A 14,205-nucleotide genomic window follows, 5' to 3' on the forward strand; every position below is an offset into this window, starting at 1 on the left:
CAGTGGTGGATGGATCTTTATACTAAGTTAGAAAATTTGCCAATGATAGGATCTGTGAAAGTTGGCATTTCCAGATAGGTTTTCATTCCTGGGTCTCTGAGGACACAATCCACTTCTTCATTTTCTCTGATACCCCTGTTGCTCTTTTCCAATATGCAGACTCCTATTCTTCTTTAGCACCATTCTCTTTTGTTTGTTTTTGTGTTGACAGTATCCTAACTCTATAGCTCTGACCTGTATCACTTTCCTAAGCTCATACACATGCTCCCTGCTTGTTGATGTTGTTGTTTAACTTATCAGTGCCTTTGAGTCATTTCTAACTCATAGCGACTCTGTATATGGCTTCCAGGAGCAGCAGGTGAATTTGGATTGCTGACCTTGCAGCCCAGTGCATTATCCCACAGAGCCACACCAGGTCATTATCTTTATCTGGAAGGAGCTCTGGTAGCATAGTGATTATGAGTCTGGCTGCTAATTCCAGGTCAGCAGTTCAAAACTACCAGCTCTTCTACCAGAGAAAGATGAGGCTTTCTGTTCCTCTAAAGATTTACAGCCTCGGAAACCCTATGCAGGGTCACTGAGTCATGACTGACCCCACAGCTCACCACCACCAACTTTATGGTGAATTCAGTATCTTAACACTCAAAGCACTCTAATCATTTTCTCCACTTCCCTCCTGAGTTTTGAAGTTATATTTTTGTTTTGGCATTGAACAGATAAGTTGTTTGGATCAGTTTTATGTTTAAGTTGATTTAATATTACTACCAATCTTTTTATTATAGCTTCTTTATTTTGGAGGTTTTTATTAATCTATCTCCTAATTGGTTATAGTTCACTGTCAAACAAACCTTCAAAGAAAGTTTCCTGGCATACATTTTTACTGTTATTTTTTTCTATAAGTGGTATTTTCTTATTTTAGGGTCAATACAGAGACATTATGAACAATTTGTACACAATTCTTAATGTACATACCAAAAATCTAAGAGCCATGTAGTTATAATTATTTTCTAAATTCCAGTGACTTTCTGGCTTTAAAATTTGAGGCAAATTTTTCTTTGTACCAAAATTTTCAAGTACTACTATCTTCAATTTTTGATAGTTATAAGTCCTACTAATTCACAACTTAACATCACATATACTACACACTCAAAGTTGCAACCTTTCACAGAACATTAACAATGTTATGTGGAAAATGGGACTATCATGAACAAAGATGTCACAGAACGCACACAGTTCTGACAGGCAGAGTAAAGATGAGTGGAACAATTCTACTGAAAACCAGCATGGAAACAGAATTTAAAATGTTCAAGTCATACAAATGCATGACCATGACTCCCAATTGCCATTAAGTATGATTTGTATTGTGGCATATAAAACTCCTTCTGACCCCGATGGAATGTTACCTTGACACCCAAGATAGTCAACATCCCATTATTTTTGGCTGCACCAAAAAATAAACAACCAGGAAATGACTTCACCTCTTAAAAAAAGGGATGAAGTGGGAGTTCCTCTTTAAAAAAAAATGTTTCTAGAGTTACTAAAAATCTTGCATTTAAAAAATAGTTGATAAAACCATTCTTCTGGATTGTACAAGAAGAAAGAGCTACAGGACCCACTGACATGACATGGCCGACAAACATTAATCAGACTTGGCTTCTCTTTCTCCTGCTTCGTCAGAGGCTGGACACTCTTTTTTTTTTTTTCAGTTTCTTGGTTAGCGACTTCAGCCTTTTTCCCCCTTTGTTCTGCTTTTCCCTTTTGGTTGTACTTTTTTGTTGTTGTTTGTAGATTTATCCTTTCCAACTGCCTCTTTTGACTTCGTTTCCACTTTTGCAGGAGCAGGTTTAGCTGACAACCTCGACGAGCTCCTCTTGGGCTCCGCCTTCACAGCCGCTTTGACCCAGCTGACCTTTCTTTTGGGCATCTTGGCAGCGGGGCGTGCCAGGAGCCTGTGGACCACGCTCCTTCAGTGTGCAATAATGTCAGGCTACAAAGGACACGAGTCCCCCAAATTTATCGCAGATAGATAATTGGGGAAAATGTTTCTTTCAATTTGAAAGTGCTTATAGCTCTGATGACGCTATTTAGTACTTGTCTGTCAAATGGCAAAAGTGAGCTCCACAGGAAAACATGTCAGCAGGATTGACACCGGCAGACACTATTGTAACATGCTAATTAGATATAAACTAATCTCCTAAAAAGTGATCAGAGAATATCAATAAAAGCTCTTATGCTTGTGCCTTTTATATAAAATGACTAAATCAAGAATACACCTAAAACTAAAAATAAAACAAAAAATAAAAATTAAATTGGTTTCCCACTATAAAATGAATTAGAACTGTACTTGTTATCATTTTATCATTCATGTAGTGAAAATTAGCCTGGACCTTGAGTTATTTATTTTGATTAATGTGTAGAATAGGCTAATAATGCTGAAGTTGAGTCAAACCCTCGGATCTTTTGGGTTATGGAGATATCGCCTAATATTATAGTGAAATAATATTTTGATTAAGAACTATCTAGAGCAATGTTTTCCCCAATTATATAAAGCAACAGAGTCTGTTTTCTCATAGTGTAATAGGTCTTCACTGATCTACCTAACACATTATAACTCAAGTAAAATTATTTTTTAACCATAATTTTTGGTTACCTTTAGGGTAAAATTAAGTAAGACTATACATAAGTTAAGGAGCTCTGGTAGCGTAGTTGTTACAATTGGGCTGCGAACCGCAAGGTCAACAGTTTGAAACTACCAGCTATTCCGTGGGAGAAAGATGAGGCTTTCTGCTCCCGTAAGGATTTATAGCCTCGGAAATCCTGTACGGGGTCACTATGAGTTGGAACTGACTCCATGGCGCACAACAACAACAATACATAAGTTTGCCACTTTGTAATGCTTTTGCTATGAAATATTGTACTACTTGGAAATCAATCCACTAACATTTCAGAATCTAGTAAGATTCAATAACTGTTCTAATTTCTTTAGAACTTCTCACAATAGCCCTGGAAAGTTGTTTACCACAGTAGTTTTTGCTTACTAATAACTCTTCAGTCAGTAGCAGATTATCAGGAATATGACCCATAAACTTTTTAAGTAGTCTACATTGGCTGTGTGGTAAAATGCCATTTGGTATCATTCACATGAATTTCCATTTGGAGATGTGCTTTTTAAACATTTTATTCATGCACCTTATTTGTTTAGGGCTACTTCTGCCTTTTATGAAAAGTCTCATGTTCCCATGTGTTCTGTTACTCAATTTAACAAAGAAGTCTTGGCTTGTAATTAAAAAAAAAAAAAAAGAATGTCTGACTGTAGAATCCATTTGGAGCTAAAGAAATTTCTTAGGCCTTAAAAACATTGTTTCCTTAGTCCCCAATGTCATGCTTCAATATAGTTGTCAGATAACTCACCCTGAATGTGTCATTTTCTGTTTGAGTCTGATTTATATATCCATTGATGTTGGGCATGTTCACATTGCACCTCTGAATAATGAAAGTTTTGGAAGTTTAGCCAATAGCATCAAGCTGTTTGGTTATATAAGCGAGGGTAAAAAGAGACATTGAAACAAATATGCTTTTTTATTATCACATTAAATATGCATGTTGTAACATAAAATATCTCATGGTTTTACAACAGCCATACGTAGGACCCTGAAGATGTTTCTTTATAGGGTAGAAAACCTCATAAACTGTTCATCTGACCAAAGATTCATCTTCCAGATGTGGTTCAGGGAGAGAACTGAGCGTAAGGCTGTGTATACTGCAAGCAATTCTTTCCTCAAGGCACTGCTTTCTGTAATAGTTCACTGTAATGGTTACCTTCAGTTATGTACATTCACTATACTTTTGTTGATGGATCATGATGACATTGAGAGGCGCTCCAAGACAGATGAAGACATCGTGGCAGGCTAGTTTAACAAATGTAGAAACTTCCTTTTTGTCACAAAATTGATTCTGGATTCAGGCTACATCTACATGTCCAGACCAATCTACACATTGTGATTAATTTGTCCAGCAAAACTGACAATTCATCCCATCTCAGTGCATTAAAACATAAAATTCCAGTTAAAAATAGAGCTTTTTTGATGTCTTTGATTTTTCTAGGGTATAAAATATTATTCTCATTTTTTACAGCAATTTATGTGTAAGAATGTTTTATAAATATTTTATGTTGTTGTTGTTAAGTGCTATCAAGTCGGTTCTGACCCATAGCGACTCTATACAGGGTTTCAAAGGAGCGATTGGTGAGCTTGAACCACCGACCTTGTAGCTCAAACAGCTTTGCAGTCTGGTGCATAAACTCACAGCGCCACACCAGTACTTTATTTGATTTAACAGCTATTAGATAATAACTACTTTTAACTAAGTTTATGGTGGCTGGCTGTGTGCCGTGGAGTCAGTTCTGACTCATAGCGACCCTGTACAGGGTTTCCGAGGCTGTAAATCTTTACGGAAGCAGAAAGCCTCATGTTTCTCCCGCAGAACAGCTGGTGGTTTCGAACTGCTGACCTTGCGGTTCGCAGCCCGATTTGTAACCACTACGCTACCAGAGTTCCTTAACTAAGTTTATAGATAATAGAAATAGAGGTAAAACAAAATAGGTGTCACAAATTGATTTATACTTCAATGTTACCTACTACCACTCATTGTGAAATCACAATCTTCTGAAAGAAGACAGTGTCTAGTTGTCTGATTTTGCTAAACTGTGAGAAGGGAGTTAAAAAAAAAGGTTGTCACTTTTTCTTGAAACAGGACTTGTTTTCCCTTAACCCTGTGATGTGCCTGATTCTATGATCATTCATTGTTGTTGCTGTCAGGTGTCTTTCAGTTGGTTCCAACTTACAGTGATCCTGTGTAGGGTTTCTGAGAAGCAGCTGGTGGGGTTGAACTGCTGACCTTCTGGTTCACAGTCCAGTGCTGATCTTACAGCGCCACATCAGCATCATTGATAGATGAAGGTAAAGCATGAATATAAAGTTGGGAAAAAGTAGATAATACTGGGCTATATCTACAAGAACATATACAGGAGAAATATGTTAATCTACTGATGGTTTTTCTCCACAATGTTTGCCAACTCTGTTTCCCTGATCCAGGCCCTGACAAGTTAGTTGGTTAAACTTGTTATAAATTGTTTGGCTACACAAATACTGTCTATAAGAAAGTTAATATTGGAAAAGAAAGAAGTTACTCCAGTCCTTTAAAATATTTTATATACATATTTATAAGCAATATAAATATATGCATATAAATATTTAAATGTATAAAATATGAACATTTATGCATGTAAAAGATTACTCTCTTCATTGTTTTGAATGTACTGCAGTATCCCTCCTTACCTGTAATACATATATTCCAAGACCCTCAGTGGAGGCTTGAAACTACATGTAGTCACAAGAGCTGTGTGTTTATATACTATATTATTTACTATACACACATATTGGAAGTCCTGGTGTGGTGCCGTGGGTTAATGTGCTGGATTGCAAAGTCCGTTTGAATGGCAAGTGAGCAGTTCAAAGTCACTAGCCATTCCTAGGAAATCTTATACAGGATCACTGTGGGTTGGAACCGACTCGATACTTAACAACAACAATAACATGCATTAGTCACAGTAAGAGATTAACAACAATAACTAATTCTAAAATAGAACAATTATTAAGTAAAATAAGTGTTGCTGGAACATAAGCACTGCAATATCTGAATGTCACCTGATAACGCGGACAGCTAAGTGTAGTGTAAGCATTACACTACGTTACATAAGCATTGTGTAAGCATACACAATGCTGAGACACGGGACAAAGAGGTAATTCACATCATCCTGGGCAGGATGGGTCAGATTTCACTGCGCTACTCATAATGGCAGATAAATTAAGATGTATGAATTGTTTAGTTCTGAAAAATTTCCATCTAATATTTTTGGATCACAATGACTATGGGTAACGGAAACCACGAAAAACAAAATTTCATAAATGAGGGACTACTGTATGTGTTGTCTGATCTCTTGACTGCTGCTTCCATGAGTGTTGATAGTTGATCCAAGAAGAATGAAGTCCTTGACAACTTCAATCTTTTCTCTGTTAATAAGAATGTTATTTATTGGTCCAGTGGTGAGGATTTTTGTTTTCTTTACATTGAGACGTAATCCATACCGAAGGCTGTGCTCTTTGATCTTCATCAGTAAATGTTTCAAGTCCTCTTCACTTTCAGCAAGCAAGGTTGTGTCATCTGCATGTTGCAGGTTGTTAATGAGTCTTCCTCCAATCCTGATGCCATGTTTTTCTTCATAGAACCCAGCTTCTCATATTATTTGCTCAGCATACAGGTTGAATAAGTATGGTGAAAGAATACAACCTTGCTGGACACCATTCTTAATTTTAAAACATTCAGTGTTTCCATGTGCTGTTCAAACAACTGCTTCTTGGTCCAGGTACAGATTCCTCATGAGTACAATTTAGTATTCTGGAATACTCATACTTTTCAATGTTGTCCATAGCTTGTAATGATCCACACAATCAAAAGCCTTTGCATAGTCAATAAAGCACAGCTAAACATCTTTCTGATATTCTCTGCTTTCAGCCAAGATCCATTGGACATCAGCAATGATATCTCTCATTCCATGGCCTCTTCTGAATCCGACTTGAACCTCAGACGACGTATTGCATTAGGCACATCTGCTGCAAAGGGACTTTTTAAAGTGTTGAAGAGCAAAGATGTCACCTTGAGGACTAAGGTGTGCCTGACTCAAGCCATGGTATTTTCAATAACCTCATATGCATGCAAAAGCTGGACAGTGAATAAGGAAGACCACAGAAGAATTGATGCCTTTGAATTATGGTGTTGGAGGAGAATACTAAAAGTGCCATGGGCTGCCAAAAGAACCAATAGATCTGTTTTGGAAGAAGTGCAGCCAGAATGCTTCTTAGAGGCCAAGATGGCCAAACTTCGTCTCTCATACTTTGGACATATTGTCAGGAGGGGCCAGTCGCTGGAGAAGGATATCATATTTGATAAGATGGAGGGTCAGAGAAAAAGAGGAAGACCCCCAACGAGATGGATTGGTCCGGTGGCAGCATTGATGGACTCAAGTGTGGTAACAGTAGTGAGGTTGGGTCAGGATTGGGCAGTGTTTCATTCTGCTGTGCATAAGGTTGTTATGAGTCGGTGCCGACTCGATGGCACCTAACAACAACAACAACTGTATATGTCATTTTGTACATTAATTCTTCTCTCTCAATATTATGCTTTTAAGATTTACTCTTCTTGATTCAGATTGCTTTTACTTCTTAAAAAAGAGTTTTAAAAAAGTTAGTACCATTTGTTTGGAAACTAAGGTGCGAAAACTGCTATCTTACTCTAACAGTAACTTTTTCATGATTTAGGTAAGAAAATAATTGCTCAATTCAGTTAATTCATTGGGGGAAACAGGCAAATGATTGGAAGAAGGTGATAAAACGCTGCCTTAGGTCTTGGTATTCTGTACTGTATTTTGTACTCAGAACAAATCTGGGCACCTCAGACCTATACCCATTTGTTTTCTTTGTCCTTCTAACTATATATTTGGACTTCATAACGCTACATCTGTTATCACCTCCTCTGTTCCTTTCCCTCCTCGTACTGACTATTTTAGAGTTGCTTTAAACCTCATCACCATGTCCAGAGCTGATTTTTATATCACTGTTTCCTATGTGCTGTGGCTTTGAGAGAAGTTATCTTCCTTCCTATTCTAGTCCCTAATTTAGGGTACAGGGAATGCTCAGAAATTCTTGGGACTCCTTTGCCCATGTTACTCACACTCCTTCCTCTTGAATTCTTACTCTAATGTGTTAAGTACCAGTGACTTAGAGTCAGCAAAACTTGCTGGTAAAATTATTAGATCTGAGTAGCCTAATATTTCTCTTTATTATCAATTCCTCAGTAGAATCCAACTTTTAAGTAACCATTTTTGGGGGGGCATGTGAAAAAACAAACCATGTGAAAGAAAAAAGCAAATTACCTAAATTTGATGGGTGCAAAATACCTAACACAGTGCTTGGCACATTTAATTAAATATGATTAAATGGTAAGGTTTATTTTAAAACTTTCTTTTTATGCATCCTATTTAGATTTAGGCTACTAAAGACCAGGAATTATTTTGCTTAGGTTAATATTTTTGGAGGTGAGCTAGAGGCTGGAGAGAATTGTCATACGAAGTTTAAAGGAGAAAAGGGCAGAGAAGAGTTAATGAGATGGAGGGCAAAGAGCAGGGAAGGAAGCTGGCTTAGTCCCTGCAACTGCATAGCAGGTTCCATAGAGAAAAGAGTCACTGATAGCAGCTACTGTTCTTAGAAGAAAAGAAACTTGCTGGAAAAGGAAATTCTGTAGGAAAAATTTGTTGTTCAAAAATGTATCTGGGATAGAAAACACAATGTAAACAACATATTAAATTCATATTCAATGCCTTATTCTTTGAGGAATAAATATCATTTGAGACAGGTATAAAAAATGAATTCATTTTCATAACTATCACAAAATTTTTGTTATAATTACATACTTTCCAAATGACCTTTAAGCTATGATAATGTTTGAAGTTGGCTTTCCCAGTGGATGAGTTGCAATTATAAGACGATAGTTATAATAGCTCAGGCCACAGGTGGAATAATTGAATATCATTAACAGTGACATTTGATTACATTTCTTCTTTTTTTTCCCAATGATATGTCAGGTTTCACGTGAAATCAGAGACCATGGGGATTCATCATTGACAGTCTTGATAATACTGCAATTTTATAGTCACCTAATAAATTAGCGTTTAATACTGAGTGATTTCGCCTTAAACTAAAAAAGCTGCTTTTGTTTTAAAGAAGATCTTTGCAAGAAGAAGCAAGAAAAGCTGTTCAGGAAATGCAGAAGGGAAATCTTATCCAAGCAAGTGAGTGTTGGATCTTTGCAATCATCTGAGTTGTTAGAATATCAGAATGCTGTGCTAAAAAATTCAAAAGAATTAAATGTCAAAAATCACTGAAACAAAATCGCTTGATCAAATGTGCCAATTTTATATTCTTCTGTCCCCAGTTTTTGCACAAACTCCTTTCCCTATCCTGATTGTTCACATTATTTTCTAACCCATTTCCAGGCAAAGAGAACTCATACATACAATGTTCTATGTAGAGTCAGGATTTGCTGAGAAATACAGACTTGCATGAATGTTAAAGAAAGGTATTAGTCATGTTTTCCTCATTTTATTCCTTTGTTACTTTATTAGATCAGGCATGATTTCAATTAGGACCTTCACAATCTGGTGTGTTGTATGTTTAATTCTATTGCTTTATTATATTGAGATGATATGTTGAAATTCCATGATTTGGCTTTTCCACTTACCTGAGTCAATTTCTTTTGGAGTGGGGCTTAGTTACTATTTAAAATGACATGTACATGTGAATATGACTCTGGTTTAAATGGCTAAAGTATATATCTAATATATTACTGCTTTCAGCATTACATCTACCAATATCTTTTTATAATGAAGGTTTGGGAGTTCATCCATGAAACATGTAACATTTTTAAATTTATAGAGACAATTACAGAGTATTTTGCAATATTATTAAAGCTGATACTTTAATGTAGGACAATGTCTTTCTCAATCCTTCACTACATAGTTGTAATTTATTTTCTTTTATGACAAAATAAAGGAAATGATTCAGTGTCATCAAATATGTGGATGAATATATAATGTGACATTTAACATTTTATTTAGTGACATTTAGTTCTCTGAAAAGTGTCAAACCTGCTTCATTTTCTATTAAATGAAAAATGCGCAGCTCCCAAATAGCTACAACATGGTGTTGAGCTGATATGGCTCCATGCTTGTCTTATTAAGAGGACGATATTAGGAGGATTGATACTGCCGACAAGGAGCTCTGGTAGCGTAGTGGTTACAAATTGGGCTGCAAACCTCAAGGTCAACAGTTCGAAACTACCAGCTGTTCCATGGGAGAAAGATGAGGCTTTCTGCTCCCGTAAACATTTTCAGCCTCGGAAACCCTGTACAGGGTTGCTATGAGTCAGAACTGACTCCACGGCACATCACCACCACCATAATGCCTATGGAAACTTCAACTATTGCACTCTGATGTTTTCATGAAAGTTTAGTACTAAATCATTATCTAATAGATGCTTTTTCTTCAGGATTACATCCCTAATATCACCAGAAAATTTTAGACAAAGACTTGAGAAACTTGATAGTAACTTCTCATGGTTCTTTTGAGGGGTGGGACTTCATTTATTTGCATGCTTATCTAATCATTCTCATCTTTTATTTTATGCTAGCGTCATTACTATTAGTTTGACTACTATATTCAAGCCAGTCAATTACGTTGATTTTTAAAAGACTTTTAAAAGAAAGCATGAAGTTATACACATTGACAGGATATGAAGCCACATGTGCAATCATGCTGTGTTGTTTGAAACTGAGTGGTTAATACCAAATAAATGTGAAAGTGATTTTGAAGGAGGAGCATAATAGATGATGAGTACCAACCTGGCTCTCTGGAAGATGTCTTCAAAACAGCATTCACATCTGCACCAGTGGGCATTTTTATGGTGGCGTAAGGCTAGGACTGACTGAACAGAACATGCCCTACACCTGTGCACTGTATGTAGTTCTGAAAGCAGCACCCTTTCCTTCTAGTCCTCTTAGTCACTTTTCAGATCTTTCCATAGTCCAATAGATATTATGGAAAGCACTGAAGTATGTTTGTTGCTATTGTTAAGTGCCATCAAATTGGTTCCAATGCATAGCTTCCCTGTATAGGGTTTTTGAGGAGCAACTGGTGGGTTGGAACAGTCCAATGCTGATCCTACAGCACTCTAGGTTTTTTTAAAAATGTTGTTACTTTAAACCCCAATTCTTAACAATTTGGGGGAGAAGAAAATAGATTGGCAAATGGAAGGATAATGTAACTATTTGTTATAAGTATGATGTTTTAGGCATTTTTTTTTAAAGATTTCAATTTACTGTTTATTGCACACTCACTGTCTATAGTTGCTAAGTCCTTAGAAGACAAAGCTCAGTAACATGTAACAACTTCAAAGAATGAAGAAATACAACTATAGAAGAGCAATTTTGTGGAACCAGGAGCTCCAACAATCATTTGGATGAGAAAACCTAGATATTGCAGGATTTGGAATGGACATTTCAGCATAAGCATTAATACAGAGGCATGACAACATGGTCAGCCCCAATCTTCAAACACCTTCAAATCCCTTAACATCATGCAGCTGTCATCTGTTCCTTGATCTCAATTTCCCCTCACTTCACTTAACAACAACAGAGCACAAGCATCACCTTTTTGGGGCAGGAGGTCAACCACATTTTAGCGAGCCTATTTCAAAGGCGTGGAAAACCCAATGCAGCCAATCATTGTACTCAGAGGAATCGATACTAAGGAACAAGAGATGCTTTCAAAAACTTGTTACTTAGGTGCTTATATTAGAAAAAGGTAAAACTGAAATCCTTATTACAGAACTGTTAGATAAACTTAAATACATCTATAAGAAATGATACCATTAAAATTGGCTTTTGAAGGATTATTTATTAACAAGATAGATAACATATGCTTATTTACTACCATTGACTTTCAGGCCACTGCAGCTAAAGGAAGACCATCCGTTCAGTGAGTAACAGGACTTGCTATACGTGTATGCTCTTCAGTGCAATTGAAAAAGACTGTCATTATACTCTCAGAACTTCAGAATTTGAAAAGGTGACAGTGATCTATTTCGAGATGGGAATGGAAAAGAATCATTCAAAGCTTGGACAAAAAATTCCACTGCTCTGTTCCTAGGATCCCTGTATGGCCTTCATGGTTCGGAAGATACGAGGGATGCTTCAATTCAACCTTTCAGAAAGGACATCTCAGCTTGAACAACCAGGAGAATGTTGGTAGCAATTATAGTGCAGAGTGAAGAAGCTGTTTCTTTACACAGTTGTTTTTGTTAGGTGCCATTGAGTTGGTACCAACTCATTGTGAACTTATGCACAGCAGAACAGAACACTGCCCAATCCTGGGCCAACCTCACTACTATAGTTATCCCATATTCCTGTTTCTGCTGACAACATTGGTTCACCTGTGTTCAAGTTGACACCCACAAGTTGACCCGATTCAGAATGTACCTCTTGAATTTTTACTAGTGTTTCCTGAAGGTCAAAACCTCAGTTGTGAGCAAGAACTTTAGAATAATAAGAAATTCATCAGCAAATGCTTGGACTCCAAGTTGGGCCTGCCTTTGAAGCTGGGTTTGCGTTTCAGCAGAGCTTCCACTGTACCAGCCCCTGGAACCACACAGCATCATTGATAGCATTTTTGACGGCCCTCAAGACATTTTATATTGAATTTTTGATTTGAGTTAGTGTGTGTTTATTTAGTCCTTTGATCAAGAGTGTGATAGAGCATGGTTTATTGCACTTCTCAATGAAGGTGAACTTCTCTTCTTCCAACGTGTACTCAAATACGAGTTCTGTGTGTCCCAAACAGTCAAGATTTAGGTCATCTTAAGAATTTAGAGCCACCCCGCCATAGGAAAGTGTCAGCTTTTCCATGTTTCTCTGTTGCACTCTGCGCAGAGCCACTATGCCTTCCTTTGCAAGGGCATCTAAGGAAAAAGGGTCTATTCCCTTTGAATTAATAACAACAAATCCTTTATTGGAAATCACCACAGGCTTTCCTTTTCACTTCTATTATTTTTAAACTCGATCTTCGATGAATTTTCTTTCTACTTTTACAAGTTTTTGTCTCTCTTTTGCATTCTTGTTAAAGAAGTGAGAGTTCACTTCTGTTTCTTCTTATTCTAACTACACATTGCATGTGAGGATGTACGCATCTTTAACTGTTTTCTTTATATCAGGATGCTGTGGCCCATGTTCCAGAATGAGTCCTCTAATTAGTTTCAGATTTATGTTTAATTTCCATAATTTCAGCCATGAAAAAAAGGTCAATAGGTTCACTTTTTTAATGATCAAAATGGAGTCAACTACAGCCTCTGCTAAGATGTCAGCAAGTTGAGCTTGAACTTTAGTATGCAGAGATATTCTGGCCACATCTATCAGGGTTTCTCTGTCCATCTCTCTACTTAATTGGATTTGTTCCAAAAACTGAAGTGCCTTTTCCTTTACAGCTTCAAATCCTTCTGTTGTGATTCTGGGAGGCAGACCTTCAGTATGTAGCGGTCACCTGTTTTAGTAGCTCTTGGTTGATCAGGACATTGAAAGTCACACTGTCACCATTTATGTCATCCTGGGCTGTTGCTACTTTTGTGATTAAGGAGATTGTTGGGTGTTGAATTTGCATTTCATGAAGCAGCACATTTCCATCTTTTGTAAGCTTGATGTCTCCAGCACCAGAAACAAACCTCTTCATGGTGCCCTTGGGGCCCAGCTTGGTCCTCAGCACATCCTGCAGCTTCTGGGCCATGCTAATGTTAACTGCCAGCACTGCCTGGCCTCGGGGCACCTTGGCCTTGGGGTTCAGGATCTTCACTGCCGACATGCTTGGGAAGAGAATGAGAAACTGTGTAAAGAAAATGCTAGGCCGGCTCAGCATGAATGGGAGGTGTGATCCAGATGCTTCTAGAAAAGTCCTCAGGCATATGGTTTTAAAAAAATAAACATCTGTAGTAGAAAACTCCTTTCATGATGGTAAATATGCAGGGTAGTAAATTACTTCATATGAAGCCTTTATGACTTCCACCAAATAATTTTTTTCCCTTAGGTGTCTGGGTAAGAGGAGGTGGGAGGAGATGCTGATAGGATGATATAATTCAGTTATGATTGTAAAATTTGAAACTCTAATGTGGGTATAAAATGAATCATCTCAGAAGCAGGAGTGGGGAATCTCACTATGAACAAAGAAGAGACATGAGTGAAGCACATCATTTAGACCCTGAGATTGAACCTCCTCACTCAGGGACTGAAAGATGTGACACTGTAGGAGTGGCTGAGGAGCTGCAGCGGCAGGACCAAGAGCCAGACCATGAGACAGAGTAGTGGGCTCCCCAGCCCATGAAGCAAGAAAAGCTGAGTAACTTTGGGTAAGAAGTTTGTTTGCAGAATGGGGTACCTCCAGGTACTTAATTGTGGAACTAGGTTACTGACACATGGAGTTAGAGCTGAGTGTCTTTAGGTTGAGGTGTATGGAGTGGTGTGTGTCCTGTGAGCATTTATCAGCAGCCCTA

General features: G+C 37.5%; 2 pseudogenes; both read right to left on the minus strand.

The window, feature by feature from the left end:
• Positions 1 to 1,639: 1,639 nt before the first annotated feature.
• Positions 1,640 to 1,924, minus strand: LOC102834891 (annotated as a pseudogene).
• Positions 1,925 to 11,868: 9,944 nt separating this feature from the next.
• Positions 11,869 to 13,520, minus strand: LOC102835262 (annotated as a pseudogene).
• Between the last annotated feature and the right edge of the window lie 685 nt (positions 13,521 to 14,205).

Source organism: Chrysochloris asiatica, unplaced genomic scaffold (assembly GCF_000296735.1).
Source record: "Chrysochloris asiatica unplaced genomic scaffold, ChrAsi1.0 scaffold00017, whole genome shotgun sequence".
Taxonomy (NCBI): Eukaryota; Metazoa; Chordata; class Mammalia; order Afrosoricida; family Chrysochloridae; genus Chrysochloris; species Chrysochloris asiatica.